Source organism: Balaenoptera physalus (genome assembly GCF_965194825.1).
Source record: "Balaenoptera physalus genome assembly, chromosome: 5".
Taxonomy (NCBI): domain Eukaryota; kingdom Metazoa; phylum Chordata; class Mammalia; order Artiodactyla; family Balaenopteridae; genus Balaenoptera; species Balaenoptera physalus.
In genome coordinates, this window is record NC_138884.1 from 94,100,433 (window position 1) to 94,126,432 (window position 26,000).

General features: G+C 35.8%; 1 protein-coding gene across 12 annotated transcripts in view; it reads right to left on the reverse strand.

The window, feature by feature from the left end:
- The window catches only part of PCDH7 (protocadherin 7), a 422,241-nt gene that overhangs the window by 374,090 nt on the left and 22,151 nt on the right, over positions 1–26,000 (reverse strand). The window contains exon 2 of one of the 12 annotated variants that reach the window (XM_082464526.1): positions 6–26,000. This exon is cut by the window's right edge and continues 11,447 nt beyond it. The exons of the other annotated variants lie outside the window; for them this stretch is intronic. The gene's annotated coding sequence lies outside the window, so the exon portion shown is untranslated. Of the gene's footprint in view, positions 1–5 lie in introns of those variants that run through there. 12 annotated transcript variants of the gene reach the window in all.

Consider the following 26,000-nt stretch of genomic DNA (forward strand, 5'->3'; position numbering starts at 1 on the left):
GGACATAACAGGCACTCAGTAAACAGCTGTTGTTTTGAAAGACTAGAGAATGCCTCCTATTTTACTAGTCAATTTCTAGCACTCTGTGGAATTGAAATTTTAGAGTGGTCATTTCAAGAGGTTGTTGGTTTTTTTTTTTCCTGTAATAAACACTTTATATGTCAGTGGTTGCAGTTTGCTCCTAAATTTCAACATACATAAACTCAAAGACTTATTATTTAGAAATGCCTAGAAAAAGCCAGGCCTGAGAGTCAGGAGACGTGGAGTGCAGTTTAGGTTCACTAACTTGCTATGCAGCTTTGCCTCTCCAGGCCTCTGAGTCTCATCTATAAAATGTAAAAGAGGGATAGAGGGAGAACAGGATGGCTCTCAGGTATCCTCTTGGGAATGTGTAGGTATGCAACCTCTTGGGTATGTGTAGAGATATGGATTCTTAAACATCAATGAAAGGGGCTCTACAGGTCAGAGAAAAGCTCGAGAGCGATCCTATTAAGAGAGTTAAAAGAAACTGGAGTCATTCAATTGAACAAAGAAAATGCTGAAAATGCCAAAGTGAAGCAGACCAGTGTGAGAGGACTCACAGGTATGTGGTACCCAGACCGGAGTTGCTACTCTCTGGTCCCTTAAAGCACAGAGTATAGCTTGGCTCACCCCCTTGTCTTCCTACACCATCAAAACTAAAAAGAAAAATACTCACACTCACATCTAGCTTTCTCCTAGAGGACAAAATGTTGGCCGATAAAATATAGAGAAAAGTCCTTGAGGAGGGAATCCTTCTCAGGACAGAAAGGAAACGGAATCAACGGAAGTTTTTCTTTTTCCTTTTCCTTTTCGCCCCTCTTCCTTCTTCTCATCTGAAACAGGGGCAGAGTGACTGGAGAAGCAGCAACCAACTTGGGAATATGAGAAAAAAACCACAAAAACTAAGGATAGTGGAGCAAGAGAACAGCAGCACCATGATTCCTCAGTGAAACTTGCTGACTGACGGCTTCTTGAAACTTGTTATAAGGGAAAAATAAACCCTTTACTTAACCATGATTAATTTATTACTTTCAGCTAAATGCATTCTTAAGTGACATATTTGCTAAGGGAAAAACCAGAGAGAAGGATCAGCCAAAAAAAGACCATGGGGGATAGGGAAAAAAAAAAAGAAGTTATGACTATAAGGGCTCCTATTATTAGACACCAAATATAGGGCTGTAAGAGTCTCAGTCTGTCTGACCAATTACCATGTTTCACAAAATTTTGTATCACTGACACCCTACAGAAAGGAGGCAGCTTCTAAGTGTAAAAAGCTCTAGAGCAGGAATCAGATGACATGGGTTTGAATTCTGGCTCTGCCACTTAAGAACTCACTTAAGTTTCAGCAAGAGTTTCTTCAATATAAAATGGAAGTCACAGCATTTCACTGATAAGGTGATTGTTAGGATTAACAATATAATGCATGCAAAGACACTTTCTAAATGCACAGTGCTTAACTAATAGCTATTTACATGGGATGATGCAAGTAAAACACTTAGGCACAGGTTCTGACACATAGTAAGTGCTTATTTATTATGATCATTGTATTGGATAATACCTGCGCATATCTTCTCTAGAATATCTTGCTCATGAGCCTTCTCCCCCAGGCATGGCTGATTGAAAAAGTCAGCTCTTAACCTAGGCAGAGCCAGAGTTTCTCTCGCTGGCATTTGAAATTGGTACCCAGAAAAATTACCAGTCTTGCAGACTGATGGGCATATAGCATGCAAATTAAGGAACTATGGAGTTGTCAGCCATGTTTTACCATATAGAGTAGAAAAAGATAAAAGGACCATTTCCAGTGTAAGAAGAAAGAAGTGGATGCACAGAGAAGAGAGATGGAGGGAGAGGGAAAGGGAGGGAGGGAGAGGGAGAGAGAGAGCGCACAGGTGCTGGTGGTACTGAACTTCGAATACGTTTATGAAGATTGAGTTCCATGTACTTCTAATTTAGCATAATATATTTTGAGCTACTTTCTCTTACTGGCAATCAAAGAGTGCTAACTAAATAAATATATATTTTTTGGTTTTAGCATTGAAACATGTCACCAAGTTAGTTATAGAAAATCTGAATCTATGAAAGCTTTATAAGAAAAGGCCACACATAATCCCCTTCTGCTTCTATAATTTAATGTTAGCTCTATGATTTTATGATAATATTTCATGAAGAATTTTATAAAGGGAAAAGGTATATACAATTTAAAACAAAAAATATTTTTCTATTTATTTATGATTCCCGATGGCTGCAATCATTAAAGAAAATATGAGATTAGTTAAAATGCTGAGGCTACACAATATTTTCTTGAAATTTTTAATATGGGTGTCTTCTTGAAAAATAAAATCAAATGGAAAGTCACATTTATATATGCAATTTTCCACTTTTCCCTCCTGTGAAGAGCAAATAGCCTGAGTAAGAAAATTCAGATTTTAGGTGCCAGGAAAATAGAACTGACCAAATTCTAAACACTCCCTGACAATTTAGTGAATGCTAGGATACTCTGAGTACATCATGGTACCCAGAACTTAGAATCAAAGTATGGGTTTTCTGAAGGTGGGCACAGCCAAATTGCTAAATGCTTTTGGATGGAGTCCCAGAATGCAAGGGCTTATGTGTACACTTTTGTTTTGTTTTGTTGACAATGAAGAAAAACCCCTGGGTTTCACTACAATTCTGGTTTAACAATAGTCATTTTTCAGAGGTAGGACTGTTCAAATATGGTCAGTTCCATGTAGCTAGGACAAAATTTTGAATTTGTTCAAAATAAGAAGTAGAGATTAAGTATAAGAAATACAGGAGAATGCTTCCATCTGGTGACAATAAATAAATCAAATGTGTCCTGTTTAAGACATTCAGGTAACTGATTTTGTCAGTGAAATCTTAGCTTCCAATGGAGAGAAGTTCTAGACATGTCCTTCCCAGAAAAGAGAAGACCCATATTTAGAGTGTTGATGCTTTAAATTGTCACAGCTCAGATCTAAGCCACCTGCTCACTTGTCGGATTCAGTGGCAAAAATAATAGTGATATAAAGTAAGTCTATAAGCTTATATCTTGCATAGTTTCTTTAATAATAAATCTTGAAGTGTATACAGATATTTTTAAAGACACATTAAAGACAAACTATATTTTTTCCCCTTAAAATGTTGTTCATTGTATAATTTCAGCAATAACCAATGGGATTTTTTGATAATTATTAAATGAACCTTTTGTTCAGTTTTCCAATTTTTCAATGAGGAAGCTGTATTTCATTCCTATGTTTTTAATAGGAATTTTAACAGGCTTCTAATTTATAAACATCTGGAGCACAGCTTATAACTAACTTCTACACTAGAAGTTAGCATGATGTAGACAATTAGTATTCGTGGGGTGAATGAATCTATAATAAAAAGAAGAGTACATGCTATCACTGAGCACTCTATTCCCACCTGAGTTTCATATTTCTCTTTCCATTTACTTCACCCCAAACAGTTTCCATAACAAACACACTGGGTAACAGGGCTAAGACACTCAACGCTATTTCTCATTGTTAAGAAGCAGGAAGTCATAAACCAATTTCAAACCACAATCCCATAACTAAGAAAACCTGCCAAAAGACATGAAAGCCATAATGATTTATTTCTTGAAAGGAAAGAAAACCTGACACCCTATTTCAGGCAAGGACAACTGGAACCTGGTGCATTAGCAGTATCTGTGGGATCTACTTTTAGAACAGATATTCCTTGTTCGAAAACAGAGCATGAAATGATGTTAATCTGTAAGTGGAGGAAGCTGTTCACGGCCCTCTAATCAGAGCATGGTGTACTTGAATTATCCGCCCCTTCACTTTTCAACTCAGAATACCCACCAAGCCTGCACCAATGGCCATGATGAGTACTCCACTCTTAATAAATTCATTGGGTATTTTACAAGTACAAAGCCTGTAGGATTGGACACTTCAGAGTAAATTTTAGCTTCATAATCAAGAATATGGCTGAAAATGCCAATTAATGGTACAAAGCACAAATAATCAAACTTTAGCTATAGAAAAGCCCTTTATGGACTAAAAATATCCACTATGCAATCTATCCCTGACTTTGCAAGGAGGCTCACCAGAATATTAATAATCAAAGATATCCAAATAAATTCCTGCTGAAAAGTGATCTCTTGGCTGAAGAGAATTATGTAAGATAAAAGTGAAGTGGGAAAAAATGCCATTATATATTTAAGTAATCCATTCTGCTGTTATTTAAACTTTAAAGCAAACAAAACTCGCACCATGGTAGATCTTAATGGATTAAGACATTCAAAATGGAATAGGCAACATGTAAAAGGACTCTAATAAGCTTAACAGAGTGTATCTTAAAACAGAAACATCTCAAAAGTTAAGAATTAAGTAAAAATAACAGGTACAGCTAAAGGGAAAACACACCCATGGAGAGATTTCATTTTGAGTCGCGACCTGGGAAGGCAAGTCTTAAAGCCAAATTGAGGCTCATCAGACAAATATATGCATGCCAGGCAAGCAGTGAAAAAAAGTCACGAAAGAATATCAACACAGATGGGAATGAGATAGCTGACTTGCAGGAAATCATGCGGAGTGACAGCTCGGCAGGATCTCCACACCTGATCTGGCAGCAGGGCCTATGGGGACCGCGCTACAGCCAAGCCAGTGGGGGCCTTAGGCAGATGTGGCTGAACACTGGGAGCTGTGCGCACCAAGTCCTGGTCCTGCAAGCCTGCGACTCTGCGAGCAGGGTCTCAAAAAATACACAGACATCAAAACTCACTCCTGGACTCATCAGTACTTAACTGGATGCAAATTATACGTCTATTTGGGGGAAACTACTTATCAGAAGGGAAATGTCTGCCAATAATTGCTATGAAAACATTTATTTGACCCTGATCCATGTTGCTCACCAGATTCAAGTTATTTTAAATAATGAATGGAAGTAGAAACAAAATCACTGTTAATCAATATTAGATTGATTCTGTTGCAAAAAATCTACATTTTTTTAAAGCTACCTGAAACTATCATCATCTCCTAAACGTGATTTAAGAAATTTGATTGAAAGAAACTTGATTTAAGAAATTTAGTTTCAAATAATGCTTTATTTCAATTTGTTTTCACAACACATATCATCACCTGTTTGCCCATAGTTTTGTTGCTAAACACAAGGCCTTCTAAGAGAGGTTTCTAGTTGATTTTAAAGAGACAGGGGAAAGAGCACAATAACAGAAATTGGAAATCAAGTCAGAGGTAAGATGGAAAATATATATATATACCCGACAGCACCTAGTTAAATAAACTTACTGACATCGTAAACAGCAAAATCGTGTTTGTAAAGAACTTTTCTCTTACTTGAAAACTTCCTACTCTAAAACTTTCACTCCGTTACAATATTTATTGAGTGCAATTTCCTGCTTTAGGCTGACAGAATTGCAGGGAATTAATCTCTGATTCAGGCTAAGGTCTTCCTGTTCACATCCCCTTTGCAAATGGAGCTTCTTGGGGAAGCTGAAAAGGCACCAAATGTTTCACAGCTGAAGCTGTTCACCTGACCTTCTTTTGGTGACATAATGTTATGTTTTTGAAAGTTCTGAGGTTTCCGGTATTAAGCAAATGAAAGTTGAAGATGTAAACATACTACTTATAATAGCCAGTATACTTAGTAAATGTATATTCAATTGTGGAATTCAACAGTAAATTCAGAGATCAAATAAGTTACAATTGCTCATCAACTGATGCATGGCATTAGATTTATTGTAATGGCAGCCACATATTTATATCTACTAAAAATATTTTATCCAAAAATAGCATAAAAACTACTTTAAAAAAATTATTCTGTCTAGTTTTTCTGTGTATCATATTGTTAGGGTACGATGACGATTAAAAGATTATTAAACAACTTTCTCCAACGAAGTGGAAGTGGATATCACTTTCAACTGATAAAACTATAGCAATGTAGGATGGGAGATGAGTTACCTAAATTGGAATTTTGCCAGCTCCTTTAATGGTTTTAGTGTAACAGAGCTTGAATTTTCCTTTCTGTTGATGTTTATTTCACTGCCTGAGCAATAAGATTTTTCTGAGAAGTTTAATTCTCTCAAGTTTCCAGTTCAATGTTCTAAGTTGCAAGATAAATACCAAATTCTACCTTACTAGTAAGATCTGATATGACTGTTTTATTTAAATTCTAAAACCCTTTTTCACTCAGTACGTCTAGGAGACTAAGGGTTTCCTGATTGTTGGCAGAGCTACTAAAGATTCATAGCCCCAATGAAAGTAAGATTTTCATCAGTCCAAGTTTTTAGGAACAAACCGTCACAGTTCTTGTTACCATCTCTTTCTCTTTTAAAAATGCACGTTGCACTTCTGCTAGCAAAAGGTCTCAGATTGGCTGGAATATCCGATAGACACTACCTTGTGCTGTGAAGTTACCCGATTAGTATTTTCTCAGAGGCAAGTTTACCACTTGATAAATCATTAGCATCATTTCCTGTAGCACTAAAGTTTTCCATAGGGGTTCCTAACTAACTAAGGGCTAATCATCCGAGTTCTTATTTAGCTCTTGAGTTCTGATTAGATCGTAGTTTAAAGTGGATGACTGCAGACTGCTAATTCTTACCTGACAACAGGGTGAACAAAGAATACATATTCAGCAAATATGTTTTATCTTCCTTTTAACAAATCCATACCTTACTATTGTATCATTAAATGTAAAATCATGATGAGTTTAGCTGTTCAGGGGAAAGATACTGATAAGATTTCAGTGGCCACACGTTATTACTATGGGAATTTGTACTGGCTAAGTTATTTACAGCCCATTACTAATTTTAAAATTTGATATGTATCAGGTGAGGGTTAAGGCCAATAACAATGTATTATAGGTCAAACTCACGCAACAAACATTTTAAAATAATTTAACCAAATATTTGAGATTATTAAACATTTTTATTCATATTTCTTTTTCACTTGTAAACCTATCTTTTAACATCTTTTTGATAAACAGTACATTTTATGCATCTGTTTGTAACTGAAATAAAATTGTATTAATTCCAAACTATTGCAATTTGAAGAGAATGTGATGAAAATGGAAATAAGTATAATATAAATGAATCAGATATAACATTCTAGAAAATCATTTTTTGGTAAATTTTTATAAAAAATATTAATAAAATACAAAAGAGATTTTTTCTTATATAAATGAGCCACTGTTTTACTATTTTATATATATAATTGGTCCTCTAGGTTTGAGATTTTATATAATACAGTACTTCTACAAATAACACACATTATTATATGATATTTGTAAATACAGCCGTATCTCAGTTAAGTAAATTTAAAAACATGTGTTTTCCCTCCACTCACTGAAGCACTGAAGCAGTTATCATAAAATTAAAATTCCAAATCATGTACTGTTATCATTTAGCACATCAAAAGTCTTGTTAGATCATATCACTTTGCAAGTGAATTCTTACCAAAAAAAATAGTAACCAAAACTTGAATTTTAGGTGCCCTTTTTAAAACTGTACATAAACATCCTCTCAAAATTCTGGTAGTTGCAATACTAGATCTAGCTTCCAACACAGTAGCGTTTTACATTTAAGCGGGGGGGCGCTTTTCAGTTTCTTTTTTTTTTTTTTTTTTTTCTCCTACACGTAAAGGAAAAGATCCCACTGGTATGGAGTCCCCAGCCTCTCTTTCCTGTGACATCTTTTCCAAGCCCACTAGTGTCTCTTAATAGGCATTACTGGGTTCCCTTCCTGTCTCAAGGGAGTTTGGCTCCGCCTCACTCCCTCCCAATTATACATATGCGGGCTAGATAATTGACCCACCCCCTTGACTGACACATTGTCTAAATGGAACTGACTGCCTTCTAGTAAACCACTAACAAGTGGGAGAGGAAGTACTAATTAATCAACCTGAATATCTTAAGTCATTATTGACTCAAATCCTTTCATACCTTCTTTAACTCTCCCAACTGTTAAAACACTCCACCCTCTAACCCCGGCACACTGCACACTCTCCTTGGTTGGAGAATACAGAAAAGGGTTTAAAAATTATGTAGAATCTGCAAATAAAAAAAAAAAAAAGAAAAAACATATGTGCACACATGCATATTTAAATTACTTTTTTTTTCTCAGGATCCTAGATTTACCAATCAGATCCTAAAATTTAAGCAAGTGTAAAGTCTAGAAAATACAATTGTGAAAATAAGGAAAAACTTATCCCCTTGGCCCCCTTGGCATCTGTTCATGCCAATGTCTCCACCAGAAGTACAAGAGTAGCTCATGAAAGTGTAAAATCAGAAAATAAGCAGAACCTTGGACAAGAAGTTCTAAAGGTACCTAAAGTTACCAGGCCCTAAAGATACATTTCCAGAATGTTTAAGAAAAAAAAAAGGGGAAAAAAAATCCAAACCAAAAAAAAAAAACATTCCAGAGTGTTAAAAACAATAAAGAAAAATCTCTGTGAGGACAACGTATAGCCTCTATTCCAGGCTAGAAGGTATGATCTATGATCATTAGCTATACAGTCTTCAGATGCCACGGATAAGAGGCCTTTCTTGCTCTTAGATTTAAGGTGGCAAAATAGGATTTGTATATCAAAGTTAGGAGGGTTTTCAGGTTGGTTATCCAATATCATGACTTTATCATTCCAGGTAGTTTTCAGGAACAATGTGCAGGAAATGAGACACCTTAATACATAATTGCCACTTTCCTTTCCTTCTTACTTGGACTCAGGTACCTGAATCCATTCTAAGTGACCGCAGCCCTACTCCCCTTTCCCTTAAGTGGCCTCTTCTTCATTACAAAGAAAATTCCCCAAGCAGATCATATATGCAAGAATACAGATGAGATAAGAGACCAAACAGTCAATCAGGTCAATTGTGTGCATTTTAGTAGAATTAGGATGGCAGTCATCATCTTAAAAAACAATAAAGATTTGGTGAAACTTAAGGCCAGTATTTCAAGGCCACTTGCACACTTTATTTCTTTCAAGATCTTTATATTGAGATATATCTATATATTTAACAGTAACATTTACTTCTATGTCTTTAAAAAATCTGCCATCATGAATTGATTGGGCATTGTTACATAGATAAACGTTAGGGTCAATTATAAACTATAAACCCTTTATGATTCGAAATTCTTGAGTCGTTACTTAAAATTATATACAAGGATGGCTCATTGATGTTCGTGACAATTAAATCTGTATGGTAACGTACCCATTAAACACACATTCAACCATTTGGGGTGGAAATTTTACAAAATGTGTTCCATAGTAACCTGAATTCTTAAACAAAGGATACATGAAGACTCCAAGATCATTATAAATACTAATCAGGCTGTCTAAGCTAGTGTCATCTGAAGTCAATGAAGTATGTGTAACTTTACTTATGGATCCAGATAAAGATTCTCTTAGATACATATATTAAATACTTATTTACTTCTGATATCAGAACACATATGTAGTGTTAATGACTTCATTTGGATTCTAATTGGCTGCTTTAAGTTAGGAGTGGGAAAATAAATAAGTACGTTTGGTAAAATCATGGATAAATGAGAAGCAGCAGGTTCTGAGTAAGGACCCAGAAGTGAGTTATGTGAGGTTTCCAAAGTACATTTGGTAGCACCCTTTTTTAGTTCCTTGGTACTCTTTTTTCTTGTTTCTAAGTTTCATTTTTATTCCAAATAGTAAAGGTTATGCAGTGAATTATGCTTAAAATGTATAAATTTATCAAAATGCAAGTAAGTATTTATAGTAAAGCAAGAAGAAACTTAGATACCAAATTACTAGGATGTGAGCAGCATAATCTTCCTTTTTCTCTTTCCAAGTGGCAGCTTAGGATATTGAGACCCTATTTCATCATTAATGAAAAGGGATTTGAGAAATAGTGGGATCAAAACCAAAACTGATCCTGAAATCCCAGGCTAACAGAGCACTCTGGGATTATATTTCCTACTTCTGACTAGACAGCTACACCCATGAGGTAACAGCTGTACGTGATGTAACACTGTGACTTGGTAATGAATGTAGCCTCAACATCAAGAGAAGTTTCTAGGCTTCCATGTTTATCTTATACATGGGTAGATAATTTTACATAAACAATTTAAGAGAGCCATCGATATGCAAATAATTTATACTGAATTGTCTACGTATGAGAGATCTTCATGGTGAATCATCTACACAAAAATTTTAACTCTAATTTGACTTTATATCAGAATGTCTCTAGAAAAATCTTACTCACTGACATATCACTCTACACTCAGGATTAGAACAATAAAGATTTAAAAATAATACACCTATTTTAGGCCAAATATAATATGTTTAAATTGCTGTTTGCCATTTATCCATGCCCTTCTCATTCGGGTGACTAATCAATTTTGGAACATTCTGACTGTATGTAGATTCAGTCTAATGATATATAAATATGAATCCAATAAGTTGATTCTGCTTATAAAAACCAAGATAAATAACACGTTTGCTCGATTTTGTGTTTATTTTCATTCTACATTGTACAACTGGCTTTACATTTTCAAAGCACTTGCTGCCTTAATCTGAAGATCTAATGCAATCCAGCCCAAGACAGTAATAATAGAAGACTAACGTTTTCCATTTAAAATAATATTTTCTTTGGTCTTTGAAAGTCCTCGAGGGGTAAACTATTTTAATTTAATAGCTGCAATTGATCTTCAAATATGCAGCAATATTAAAAGCAAAGGGAGCCCTTTTTCTTTAATCAACCAAGTTAGAACTAAAATAAATGAAGATGTTCACAGCTTGCGTTCAGGAAGCAAGAGAAAAGAAGAGTAAATAACTTTTGACAACCTTCTTTGAACAAATGATGATATGGTGAGAGTCTTGCCCTTGAAAAACTGCAGCTCTTATAGTTTTATTACACATTGGCCCACTTGATTTATTTATTCATTCATATTTAAGATAATAATCATCAGGAAATGGCCTTATTATATTATTGGTTATAATGTTTCCTATTTCCTCAGAGAGAAAAAACCCACTAATCTTAAGAAATATAAAACTGATAAAAAAAAAAGCCACTCATAATATTTTGGCATTTTTCAAAATACACAGTTTTTATGTCCAGTCCTCCCAAGCATCCCATGCCAAGGATGATTATTCCAGTTCTGGGAGTTTAAGTGGCATGAGGGTTAATATATGAATATAATCCAGTTAGTTATCTCTGAATTCTATTTTATGTTGTATTTATATCACACAATGCCTTGAACATGTGTCTAAGACTTTAAATTAGAGAGAAGCCCGTGTTTCATTTAATTGTTCGAGAAATAAGCATGGAATAGAACGGGGTACTCAAGGGTGGTTAGCAGATGCCCTCTGAGAGCATATCAAACCATTCTGTCTCTTACTTGCTTTATGATTTTGACATACTAACCTCTAAGTTTGTGTTCTTCCAACCAAGTAGGTAGAATAGCACACCTACCTCCTATTTCTGTTGCTTGGATTTTATAATATGATGCATTTTAAGAACTTAGTGCCAAGCACATGATAAGCACAAAAAGAAAGCATGTTTTTATTTAGCACTGAAAGCTTATTTACTAGATTTGAAAGCAATTCTCTGAAGCTGTGTTGTCCAATACGGTAGTCAGTAGCTCCATATGGTTACTGAGTACTTGAAATGAGGCTAGTCTGAACTGAGATGATACGCTCTTGTTGTAAAATACATGCCAGATTTTGAAGACTTAATTTTTTATGAAAGGAATGACAAATATCTCATTAATATTGGGTCGGCCAAAAAGTTCGTTCTGGCTTTTCTGTAACGTCCTATGAAAACCCCAAACAAACTTTTTGGTCAGCCTAATAATTTTATATTGGTTAAATACTGAATCATAATATTTTGGATATATGAGGTTAAATCAAATACATAAGTAAAATTAATTTTATCTGCTTCTTTTTTATTGTATTATTATGCCTACTAGAAAATGTAAAATTACATGTGTGGCTTGTATTATATTTCTATTGGATGGTGCTGCTCTAAAGTATTTTCCATAAGAATTACCCAGGGTGCTTTTTAAAAATGTAGGAACCTGGCCCACGCCTGAGGTGAACAAAAGCAGAACTGCACTTCCTAAAAGCTCCTCCAGTGAATCCTTTGCAGGCAAAAATCTGAAAACCATTTCCCTAGGTCTACATATGTTAGATGTTGCCGAGAATCCAGCCTCTTTCTGACCTTCAATCTAAAAGTCCTAAAAGATTTGACTATTCCTACTTAGTGTCTGATGAGAATATAGTTAGATACAAGCAAGAGGCGCCTATTAGACAGCAGTTCCTTTAGGAAGCACCCAACCAAATGGTCAACCTCAGGATTAAGGGGAATTTGCAGACACCTGATTTTAGAAGTAGAGTTGGAGCATGTGGGTCTTTCTTAATGTAGGGTGCAGACAGAATTACAAAGAGGATGACAAGGAAGAAGGCATTCTGTGAGACCCGATGTGATTCATTTCTGGATATGTCTCCCTAAGACACACACACAGTTGAGATCCAGAGGAGGGGAGAAGAGTCAAAATGAAAGGATGCCTTACTAAGTTGTGGCTCTCATGTGGGCTTGGTGGTGGGCTCATCAGTGCCATTTGTCCTTTGAGGAATATCATGGTAGAGTGAAGTATTTAATACATTCAATCTAATTAAGAATAAAGAACAGTTTACATATAGAAAAATTAATACATTAAACTTGTTAAATATAAAATCATATAACAAGCTTATTTGTACTCAAAAAAGTGGCTCATTTTTTTACATTAATATTAGAATAAAAGCTTGCTGGTTGTTTATTCAATTTGCACATTTTATTCTGTCATGTGCCAGAATCAGCAAAGAACTGATAATAGGCAGCAGAAGTAGAAGCCAAATGTATAGAAGAAAATCTAAATTGAGAAAAAAATGAATGCATTAATTATTTTTTCCAATAATTAAAAAAAGACCACTAATAATTTACTTTAGAAATAGAACACTTCATTCTAATTTCAAATATTATCACAGAACCACCAGCCATCAGCAAGAAGAGACAATCACTCATCAGGAGAAGAAACCAGCGGATTTTCTGTGATAATAGTCTAGTGGTAGCCAACACTTCTCAGAGCCCTGGAAAGTGAGAGAAGACTTAGGACGAGAAAACAAGAGTTCTGGGGGAAGAGAAGAGTCACAACTCCAAGGAGACTGTGAGAAGGAAGGAGGGAGGAGGAGAGCTGGCAGAAAGCCAACAATGATGAGTGTTTGGAGCAGCTGAAGATCTTCTTCTCCCATTTCTCTCTTCTTCTCTTTTAACGTCTTCAGTAAGAGTTATGAAACAGACATTGTGGGAGGAATTTTGGCAAGGGAAGACCCACAAATATGTAGAAACGCTGGGAAATAGTGTCCTTGAGAAGGAAACAATGGAACCTGAAGCTTAACTATCGTACTTCTTGGGTTGTTTTTAATTTGATTTTTCTTTCCGGTAATAAAAATTGTATGCATGTGTTTATATATACCGTGTCTATTTCCAATGTACAGAGGTGATGCCAATATTTTAAAGGAAGAGTTTAATGAAAAGATAGGCCTAAGATTCATTATTGGGGGGTGGGGCTGGAGAGTACAAATAAACCCAAAGAAATAGAGAGAGAAATACAGCTCTAGCCTTCTGAGCCACATTTGTTTGTGACCAAAATATAATATGTAGGATAGATCTGTACTTAGAATGAAGATTTGTGTATGACCAATACAATGATGACACTTTCTGATGTAAGCTAGCATTTGTTATTAATTTATTTTAAAAACATTTCAATTAAATTAGATCACGGTATTGCAGAAAAAGCCTTTGACATCTATTATATAGGTAGGTATTTATATATATATATACACACTATATTTTATATTTTAATGTATTTATTTGTATTTCAAAAAAATTATAGGTAAGATAAAGAAACATTTCTACACTTCATTCTTTTTTTCTTTTCATATAAAGATAAACCTCTGGCATCCAATCATTTAACATTCAACATTCAGTCTCCATTTTTTGACTCTTTCTAGAAAATAGGAACTTTATCTTTCTCTATACAACACAGATTAGCATAAACTTGGCTGTTCGATGGGTTTTTTTTGGGTTTTTTTCGTCTTTCAAACAACATTTACTTTCAGAATTTCCTAAGCACTGATCTAACCAATTCCAGGAAACTCAATATCCTCTGCCTTACCATTAAAAAAAAATGACCTCAAACTAACTATAAAAGCAACAAGGAATCAGGATAGACAATAAATAGAATGATTGCTGTACTTATCCAAGAAGAACTCTGACATCCTTTACATCTCTTGTCTCAGCATTTTTTTCATGGCACTTGCCACCATCTAATCTTAATACTTTACATACTTATATCATTAATTATCTACATCCCTCCAGTAGATGTGATAGCAGTGATTTTTATCAGTGCTGTTCTTTGCCGTATCCCAGTGCCCTGAGCACTGCCTGGCACAGAACATGTTAAATATGTGTTAAATAAAAGTTTGTTGCTTACATTCATTAATTTGACCACTGAAACTGTTCTATAAGCTTTTATTGAGAGCCTACTCGGTATGGGACACTGGGTATTCAATGATAAATTAGATATAATCCTTTTTGCTGAGCAGGTCACATTATTGTGGGAATAGGCATATAAAAATTAATTACAATGCAAAGTGACTAGTGTATGTTGAATAAAGACCAAAAGCAGGAGAATAACTCATTTAGCATGGGAGGTAGGGAAAGCGCTGCATAGGAAGCGACACTTGAGCTGAGTCACTAGGTCATGAAATATACGTGTGTTTCTGAGGAATGGAGAAGGATCAAAGGACATTTCAGAGGAAAAGGAATGTACAAAGGGATGGAGCTAATAAAGGGAACGTTCCACAGGGCAAATAGCAAATAGTTTAGTGTGGCTGGAGCAGAGTGAACTTGAGAAATAAATCAAGAAGCATAGATGGATTAATTCATTTGCTAAGAATCTTTCTGTTCTGCTCATCAGGCTTCACTTTATCCCATGGGATGCAACTGAAGGTTTTACTTGTTGAGAAAATAACTTAGGAGAACAAAGATGTTTTGAGGGTTCAGACTAGAGGCCTCTCTTTTTATTGTGAGCAGCAGGGAGGAAGGAGTATGGGGAGGCGAAAGGAGCTTTCAGAAACCAAGAAGAAACTTGGTTATAATAGCTTTTCACATGTAAACTTCTCTAAACAATTGTAAGAGAACCAAAACAGTGCATCACCTCTGAACACCACCAATAGATGAAGAAAGCAGTAGCTTATTATAAAATTTAAGAAAATAAATTTTTATATGCAGTTTACTTATTCAAAAATAGAGATGCACGTGCAATTTTAAACACTTAAGTTGTTTAACTTTCTAAGATCGTGCACATTTAAGCTTCTGCCCCGATTAATATTATAGAAAAGCACAAACACTGTGAGAAGCTAGGTGCAGCTGGTGACTAATCAGCCTCTTAGAGAAAAGCATCTGTGATGTCACAGAGCTCTGGTCTCCAGTCCAGCTCTACCCCTTACTAACTATACAATCTTGGGCAAGTTATTAAAGCTTGAGCCTCAGTTTCTTCAGCTGAGAAAGCCAACATAAAAACGATATCCATCAGCACCGAAAGAATGAAACGACCTAATCAGCCTAAACACACCTGGCGCAGTGTCTGATATACAGTAGATCCTCTGTCGATGTGGATTTCCTTAAGCCTCATTATAAATAAAATTGTTGAAGCCATCTGAACACCACCAAATAATTATAGACACTCATCAGAAACCCTGACCACCCATCCACTTGTTAAACTATGCAATTAGATAATGTCAACAAAATACGTATGGGTTTCTCAAGAGTTGACTTAAAATATTTAAATACCAAATCAAATCGGAGATAAAATACTGAAATCTCTTAAAAGGGTATCTGCATGTCATATGAAAAATGATGAATCTCTTTAAATGTCTCACATACTTCCCTGAATAGTATTATCTTGTGACCTTCATTCTTTTTTTACAGCAATAAAAGTAACTTGAGCCTGACAAGATTTATTGTTTCCAACCAATAACTCCTGCATTGGGTGTGAATTTCATTCCCATTAACACCTTACAATTTAGGACCTTTAATTCATAACTTTTGCAAGCATAAAACACCTTAGACCCTAAACAATCTAAAATAAATCAATATATCATGTTTTCTACACAAGAAAGGGAAAATAATAAAGTGATACACTCTTCTTCACATCACTGGGGCTGCTTCAATATGACAACATCCTTCCCTTTCACTTGATTAATGACTTGGGAATGCTTTGCTGCTTCCCTGATACGGAGCTAAACTTATTTCAGGACATGTTCTAATGAGTCACCTTAGAGGCTAATAGTAACCCCTTCTACCACTGCCTCCTTCCTCCAGAAAACCCTAGGGAGTGTTTGCAGCATAGCTTGATGGCTCTAAGTCAATAAGACAGGGCTAACTGCTTTAGAAGGCTTAATTTTAAGTTAATAACGACTGTCCAACCTGACTCCGATGTGACAAGCCTGTGTATTAGAGATTCAATGTATCTTATGAAAATGTATTTCAGAAGCATACTGTGCCATTATGTTTGGTGGTTTCTATTATCAGTAACACTTCTGGATAAAATCAAGGTTTTTATCAATAAATTTCATAGTAGTCAAATATAATTCAAACCTTATATTAAATTACAGATATAATAATTTATTTTCCAGTGCAATTCCTTATTTATGTGTGCAATGAAATCAGTAGTACTGGTAATTACTCCTTTGGGAGGAATACTTAGAAGGGGCTACTTTGCAGTTTTTAAAAATTCATCACATATGCAATAATTTTTACTTCTTCATTCTAAATTAGAATGTAAGCAACACGAGAACAAGAACAGAGCCCAAAACAATGTAGGTGTTTAATAAATATTTGTTGAATGCTAAAAGAATCAATCTGTCCTCTAACAGAGCCTAAAAAAGGCACCTGCTGTGGAAGCCCAGCTTGAACACAGTCTGAACCCTGTGCCAAAATTCCATAGATCATACGGCACATGGAATGCCACCTCACATGGTGAGTCCTTGGTAGTCTCCCCTGGGCTAAGTGCCTCCCTGAAGAAATGTCTCAAGTTTGCCTACAGTACACCTTCATACATCAACTTAGCAAAATTTGTAATTTATGTGAAAATATACTTCTTATAAGATTCCTGCTAACGTAACCACATTACCACTCAGAAAAATATGCTGTTCACAGATTACAGCAACTGCATATAAACTGAGCGACTTTCATTCTGTTCCTTATCAATAAAAGAGAGAGTTGTAAAGGTTATCTCTCTCTTTACAGTTAAAGATACGTGAAGGGAAATGAGAGATGTACCGGAAACAAAAAGAATCTGTATGGAAGAATTAAGAGAAATGCTTTGGCCTTGTCTTTTGTAGTGCCCATGATTGTTTATAATGACTTAAAGAGTCTCCCAGGCATGATGCTGACATTTATGGTATTTTATCTTTCATACCAGCCAGTTGAGAACTCTTCCACTTTCATTAACATAATTTAATCAAAGATTCCTGGAATCTAAACACTTCCTATTCTTTTCAGAACTTCCCAAAATCCATGACACCAAGTTCAAATGCTCCCATTTTGAAGCCTAATATTTTTAATTGGGTTATAGTAATATATCATTTACTTACTCCATTGGAAACTGAATGACCATTTATTTAAATAGCAAACGTGTATGTGGGGCCAAACACCTTTATTCACAAAGTTTGTCCTGTTTATTTCCAGGCGTTTTTACCCCAAAACAAGAAATCTAAAGGGAAGAGGAAGACAAGAGACTGGGTGTGTAAGAATCTGGGTCAAAGTTCCATCACCAGCTTCGGCAGCCGCCAGTAATCACCAAGATTCACTGAAAGATGAGGACTTAGGAAGGTTTGCAAAAAAGTATCAGTAGCAAAGAAGAATCCACATCTTCTAATATTTACTTGCATTTTTAACATTCCTCACATTCAGATCAAAAGATAGCTTTGGACATTCATTATTTTGAGAAGTGGAGATATTGAGGCTAATTACTCAATTATAATGAAATTTTCCTTCAAGCCTCAGGTTCAAAACTAAAGAGAAGAGACAGCAGGTAGTTGCTGCTACACCCTCACTCCTGGCATTATTCCCTTCGTTTGGAAATGTGTTGGGGAGACAAAATGATTAATAAATTTTACAGAGGCCAAGAAAAATATATGTGCATTCATATTTAAACAGAATCAAGTTTAGATGCATCCACATAATTTAAAACTTGAGTCCCAATTATATAGCTGACAAACTTAAAAAATCTGTCCCCCAACCATGATCATTTCACAACTTTCTAAAAGATAATGATATAAGAAATATTTCCCAGTGTGCATGTGAGGATTTAAAGAACATTTTTATAGTTGAGAAACAGAAAAGGGACTCTTATTCTTGAAATGTTTCTAAGATCTTTGATCCTCTAACACTTTAATCAGGATAACCCAGCAAAGGACATTTATTAAGTGCTATCACTTTTGAACATCCAAATGCCTCTGTAAAATCTTCATTAAATTAAACTCACTCAGAAAAAACTGAATTGTTACAGCATCATGTTTATGGTATTATTTTAAAAGATTTTAATTTAAAGACAATATTCTGAATGGCTCATACCATACAAGGGTATAGAAGTTAGAAAATTTTCAAAAAGGTAAGTCAGTTTGCACTAGCATTACCCATACAGCCAATGATTCTCGACTACTTTGTAGATACAGTTCCAATATTTTAGCATGGCACAAAAGATCCTTAGAAATAGGAACTCCACTTTATTTCATCACCCACTGTTTCCACTCTGTTACAAAGGACACCTCTAAGTCTCGTACTATTTCTACTTCCCTGTCCAGAAAACACCTACTTGACCTTGGAGGCTCTGTCAAGGTCACTTTCTACATGCCAGGAAAAATGAGTATCTCTTTTCTCTCTACCATACTACTTCAGACATACATGCTCCAAGTGCTGCAGTAGTTTGTTTATATAAATATCTCTCCTACTACATCCAAAGAAGCTTCCAGAGTGGGCACCATTTTATATCCACTTTTTGCATCTTCTGTACTTGGACAAATACCTGGCACTCAGCGCACTTTCAGTTACTTGGTAAATTATTGAATGAACACAAATGGAGAAAGGCATATAGTTGAACAAGGTACAAGCAGATGCTTACTCTATTTTAATATGGTGAACAACACAAACTATCTGGGGAAGAATTAATTTACAGATGTATTTCTGAATTTTCCTTCTCTTCAAATTTGTACCCATGGTTGATTTTACTCTCTGCATATATATGAACCTATCCACAGACATTATTTCCTCATGGACTCACACAGTTGAATATTAATTAGAGACAGTGATTCATGGTTGGGGTTAAATATTTTCAATTTCTCACACACACCTGTTCTGTCCGCTCTCATCCTTACCCATATGATCATGTTTTACACCCAGGAGGTTGACCAATATAGATTACGTGCCCAGGATCCCTTTCTCTCTGGCTTACAGCCAGGTTTGGCCAGTGGAAATTCTTGGCCCAGACTAAAAAGAGAGAGAAGAAAGAGGTCAGAGTTTTTATTCCCTGACTCCAAGGCCACTTTGGGCAGCCCTCTCCAAATGTTTCTCCTTTTCTATTCCATTAACTTCTCTCTCCCCTTGTCGCCTTCAGCCTAGAGATGGGACAGAGTGGTCATTACTCAATATAGGGCAGGGTCTCTCTACCTTGGCATCATTGACATTTTGGGCATCACATTTCTATGTTGTGAGTAGCTTCCCTGTGTTCTGTACAATGTTTAGCAACACCCCTGGCATCTACCCAATAGATATAAATAACCTTTGTAGAGCAATCTACAATTTATAGATTACTTTCACCTATTTAATCTCGCCTGAGCTGCATAATTCTATAAATAGATATTATTAGAATACTTATTTTTACAGATGAGAAAATGAAACCCATAGATATAGAAACTAAAAAACATGAACCTAAAAATCCTACAGAGTAATAATAATTTGTACAAAAATTTTTATATCCAAATCATAATCTCATTTCATACTGGCCTTGTAAACATTTATTGAACTTAATTTCCTTATATTATCATTTGCCTGAATTCCAGTGTTTCAACATCAGAGATATTGAGTTTCCTATGAAATGCAAAAGTCATGATGTAATACTCTGGGCATTATATTAAATGTGAGTGATATACTTAGTCATCTATTATCTCTTTTTCTATCCCTTAGGAGAATAATGTTGCAGGCATGTTGTATTGACAATTGAAATCCTCTTCAAAGATAATTTATTCTGAACCCCTTCTACAAAAATGCCCACCAGAATTACAAAATAAAAATAGAATAACTCCAGGCATGCTTATGTATTTGGTCATTTTATGTTAAAGAAAGATGTTTAATGCATTTCAGAATTCTAGAGACTGCTTCTATCTTTCCTCTTCTCTTACAGAAAACCTGGCCCTATTGAAATTTGCTCATTCAGACAAAGAGATACAAACTGCCATCAAACTTTAAGGAACCAAGTGATGTCAGCATATATGTGCCCTGAGAGGTTCAGAACTCAAAGAAGCAGCAAGTAATGTCTCCACTAGGATCTCAGGGAACACTGATTGATGAGAGTTGGTGAGACCACATCTTTTCTCCAGTGTCAACACTTATTTATTTATTTTTTCTTTCCTAGGGGGACACTGTCTTGGATCCACAGTCTCCATTGAAAGTACAGTTAAGACTAAACTGGATGCATTTGAGTAAAGTACAACTGAATAGTCTTTCCTAATTCAAAGCATATCCTTTCCTCGGTTAATAACTAGCCCAATCATGGTTAGTATGGGCTCCTGCAATCAAACAAACCATAAGCCATGGCAGTTAGAAAGAGAGGAATTATGACTAGTGCCAGATATAATTACCTTTTACTACCCTCAAGATAGTCCTGCCGTCGTGTTATGCCTCTAGTGGTAGTATCACTGTGAGGTCAAGTCCTAAAGAGTAAAGACACTATCCTTTGTTGAATTTCTGTATGTCCCAGGATCTCTGTGTCCATTAACCCATTTAACCCTCATAACACCTCTACTTGTCAGACATTGTTGTCCTCAAATTACAGATGAGGATATTGAGAGTCAAAGACGAATCAGATTTACTCTACCGCAAAGCTAGTCTCACCTCTTTACTGCTTCTGGCTGAGCAAGTCAGTCAGACCCTATCTAACAACAATCATAGTATTTGTACATAATTGGTACTTAATAAGTTCAATGAATAAACAGTTTGAAAAGTCGATGCAGTCATAAACTCCTAATCAAGTTGAGAGTGAAATCACTCAATCATATTATATCTCAAAACAGTTAATGGCTTTATATATAGAAGTTTATCTTACAGAAAAAAAAATTACTTCAGCTTTTTTTATCCTTAAGCTTTTTCAAATACAAATAAATTCTTTTGAGGGAAAAATAAGATATAGTAGAGGTAAGAATGAAATACCTATTTGGTGATAAGATAAAATGTTGAGATTTCACAGGAAAAGAAAACTCAGGCTGGAGACTGCCCGAATAATATTTTGTGGTTTATAACATGTCGTTATCAAATTTTTGGAATGTTTGCCTGTCAGACCTATAGTGAGCAGAACGATGCCCCCCTCGCAAGACATCTGCATCCTAATCTTGGCAAAAAGGAATTAAAATTACAGATGGAATTAGCTTCTAATCAATTGACCATAAAATAAGGAGATTTTCCTGGATCATCCAAGTGGGTCCAATGTAACCACAGTGTCCTTAAATGATTAAGAGAGAGACAGAAGAGAGCCAGAGTGATATATGAAAAAGACTTAACCAGCCATTGCTGGCTTTGAAGATGGAAGGGAGTCAAGAGCCAAAGAATGTAGGTAGCCTCTGGAAACTGGAGAAGGCAAGAAAATAGATTTTCTCCTTGACCCTCTAAAAAGAAAAACATCCCTGCCAATACACTGATTATAGCCTGGTGAGACCCATTTCGGAATTCTGACCATCAGACGTATAAGAAATAAACGACCGCTGTTTAAATCACTATGTTCACGATAATTTGTTACAAGAGCAATAGGAAACTAATTCAAGGCTAAAGTAAGGCCTGGAAGACACCTGGGAAATGATGGTTAGATGCATTAGGCAACATCACGTAGGACCTGAATTAAGTCCCCTGGCTGGGGCTTCCCTGGTGGCGCAGTGGTTAAGAATCCGCCTGCCAATGCAGGGTACACGGGTTCGAGCCCTGGTCTGGGAAGATCCCACATGACGCGGAGCAACCAAGCCCGTGCACCACAACTACTGAGCCTGCGCTCTAGAGCCCACTAGCCACAACTACTGAGCCCGTGTGCCACAACTACTGAAGCCCGTGTGCCTAGAGTCTGTGCTCCGCAACAAGAGAAGCCACTGCAGTGAGAAGCCCGTGCACAGAAAGGAAGAGTAGCCCCTGTTGCCGCAACTAGAGAAAGACTGTGCGCAGCAACGAAGACTCAAAGCAGCCAAAAATAAATAAATAAAATAAATCAATTTAAAAAAATAGAAATAATTTTAAAAAATAAAGTCTCTTGGTTGTATAGTACCACAATGCCTCCATTTTCTTAGACGTAGTTCAACATTAACTGTTTAAAGTGTATTAAAACATTTTATCGTTACACAAATGGTTTTAGCCAACACCTTTTAAAAAATGATGATATAAATTGCCATGATGGAGAATAATTAAAAATGCATTAAAATACTTTAAGTATTAAGACATCATATATCTTGTTCAAATGATTAATTATACTGCTCTATTCTGATTCATGAAAGAATTCACCATGATACCAATGGTATGAAAGACCCAGTGATGAAAAGAACCTTTATTACTAAATCCTCAAAAGCCCACTGAAACAAACATGTATTTACGGTTTACTAGACTCTACCCAATTAAAAAACTGAAAAAGAAAAAAAAAGGAATGAAGGAAGGAAAAGAAAAACAAATTCTCTTCCATTAGCCAGACTTAGTTGAAATAACCATTGCTAGCTGGAATGTTTTTACGTCAATTTCCAATTCCTAAAAATAGTTGCTAGTAATATTAACATAGTAACCCACTAAGTCACCAGTGTAAATATACTCTCAATAGAATATCCCAACCTATGTATTAGCTTAAACCATTGCCCTGAGGGAATTATACAGAGACTCTGCAAGATTTTGTAGACAGTGAATGGAGTGGATTTCAGGAATAGTTACTGAAAATAAGGCCTCAGGAGACTGAAAAAGTTGGCAGCACAAAAACAAGGAAACCGAGATGCCAAAATATGAAGGGAGAGATTGCAACCAAGGCTAGTTAAACAGTGACACCCGCTCCAGAACATCTACCTCTCTGCTCTCTCTTCATGCTGTAGGTCTTACAACTGAAGCTAATTTCCAGAAAATCAATTGGGTTGTTCTTCCAACAAGTAACCCTTTTTAAGGGTCTTTTACCATGAGGCTTGACAAGGACGTTTAAAACATGCAACCTTCCTACATGCTGCTTCTTTTTAACACTTTTCAGAAATGATAGACATATAATTTTTAATTTTTAAAAAATTATCATCTAGGTTAGAGTTAACAGCCTCTGTTATCTCCTGGGGGTGAGAGGTTTCCAGACCAAAATTTACCCTAGAATTTAAAATATAATATTATCTCTTTTGAGGAAAAATTATATATACATATATATGTATATACACATGTATATATAAAATGAACTAAGTAATTAGACCCTGAGTATCATTGGCAGTAAATAAGGAATACCTTACTCCTTACTGCCACCTGGACACAAACTAAAGATCTATTGTGAAGTGATCCTTTTAAGAGATCAAGGGACCAAGAATGATAGGAGAAAGGTCAACCAGGATTGCTTTGTCTCCAAATGTTTTCCTCTGTATTCTGGATAATGCCTTATATAAATCCCTTCATTAGAAAGCTTCACATCAGGGCTTTTTGTTATTCCAGAATCCTCTGTGAGTAGAAATATAACTTGGAGAGGCAATATCTTAAAAGCTGTCATCAACCAGTCACTTAAGCAGGATTATCTAGAAGCCAGTTGATAACAAGTACCAGTGTCAATAGAACACATGAAAGGTGCTCGGCTAAAACAAGACAGCACCTAGAAGAAACGAAAAGCACCTAAAATAATTAGAAATCACAAGAAAAAATCATTATGATTTTTCTTAGGATCTCCGGGGCTATAACACTTTTGATAATCAATGCATAAAATAAATACAAGGTGTGAAAATACAAGATTACATGACTGTTTTTAGGAAAATGTAACTTATGGCTCAGACGAATTGTTCTATTTTTCAAAGAAGTTGCCTCAGGCGGGTGTAAACATTCCAGTAATGTTGCCATGATTAAAAGCACCTATATGACTCCTCTCTTGGAAATCGCTTTGCAGCACGTGTCTCTTTTCTTTCAATTTCTTCAATGATAACAATAGTTCCCATCTGAAGGTGGTTTGACATCAGAAAATTACTTAAAATCATCCAGAACCAAGTGTGAAGAATTCAGAGTAAACAGTTACAGTGAGCAAGTTCAGTTCTTGGTCAAAATGACAGAATAACAACAAAGCGATGAGGCTAACTTGAATTGCTCATGAGCTGGCTCTAATTTCAACAATCAAAGAAAAAAATCCTTTTGAAATGCATAAAAAGCAAAAACCTGTTGAAATGTAAAGGAGGATGGGGTTCCAGCTCAGCTCCCATGAGCACAGTTAATGCCTGTGGCCAAGGTTGCCAGATTGGTGCAGGGTTGATGCAGGAGAAAGAAATTACAGCCATGTTAGAACTTCCTTGTGAAGTCATTATCTATTATCAACCTTCCTAGGAATCAGTAAGTCCTTCCCAAAGTACGTATAGCTCCCATTATAGTCGTTGTCATACTACATTAAAACAATACTTTTACAAGACTGTCTCCTCCACGAAACTGTGACCTCCTGCTTTATATGCCTGGTACAATGAGACGTCAATAATTGGGGTTAGATACATGAATGAACAGCATTCATTTGGACACGTAACTTCCGGTAATCTTATTTAAGGTCCCTCCTTATTTAGAGTCATATAGGTTGGTGGGGACACATCTTAGACAAACTTCGAGTTTCTATCTTTGCTTTTACTATTCTTTAGTTATGTGATTGAAGAATATTGGAAACTTGCTGATAAAAGAGAAAATCCCAAATTTGTTAGTCCTTTATAGCTTTCTTAATGCAGCTGGGATCCTGAAAACTTCAAAAACATTCAGCGTTTAAAACATTCTTATCACTTGGCTGCTTGGTACTTAACTGACATCTGACTTCCTCTGAGACAGTGAGAAAACTCAACCCGCCTGGTGGGAAAAATGTAGCTAAAGCAAGTATAAAAGCTTACAAGATGCCACAGGGGAAAGACAAGAAAGTGCAGCACCTCAGACTATCACAAACTGACTCCGCTGCAGAGGATGCTGCAGGATGAAGGGAAACACAGATTACCTACAATCCGATGTCTTTCGGGAAAATTGCCAAGTGCAGAATGTCCACTTTGCTAAAGTCATTATTCGAGCAATCTTCCTCCACAACTTGAAATCTTCTGGGAGGATTAATAATCATTTTTGTGAAAGCAGCTTTCAAAAATGCCAACATGCCCCCCAAATTTCAATGCTCCCTAAACTGATTTATCAACGTACGATTGTGTTAAAACTTGATGAAGTTTGAGCTCGTGGGAGTGTTGTGTGTGCTTGTGTGTGTACGTGCATATGCATGAGAAAGAAAGAGAGTAGAAGCGAGAATGAGGAGTAGAAGGAATGCCGGATGTTACGTTTTATTCTCTAGCACTTTGCTCAGGGCTGGATATTTTTTTCAGAGTTTTTCAACGATAAGTTTAGGGGGAAATGCAGGCAATCATGAAAGTACAAAAAGATACAACTTCCTATCTATATTCCCTTAGCACTTTTATTCTTTACTGTCTTTTGCCTTT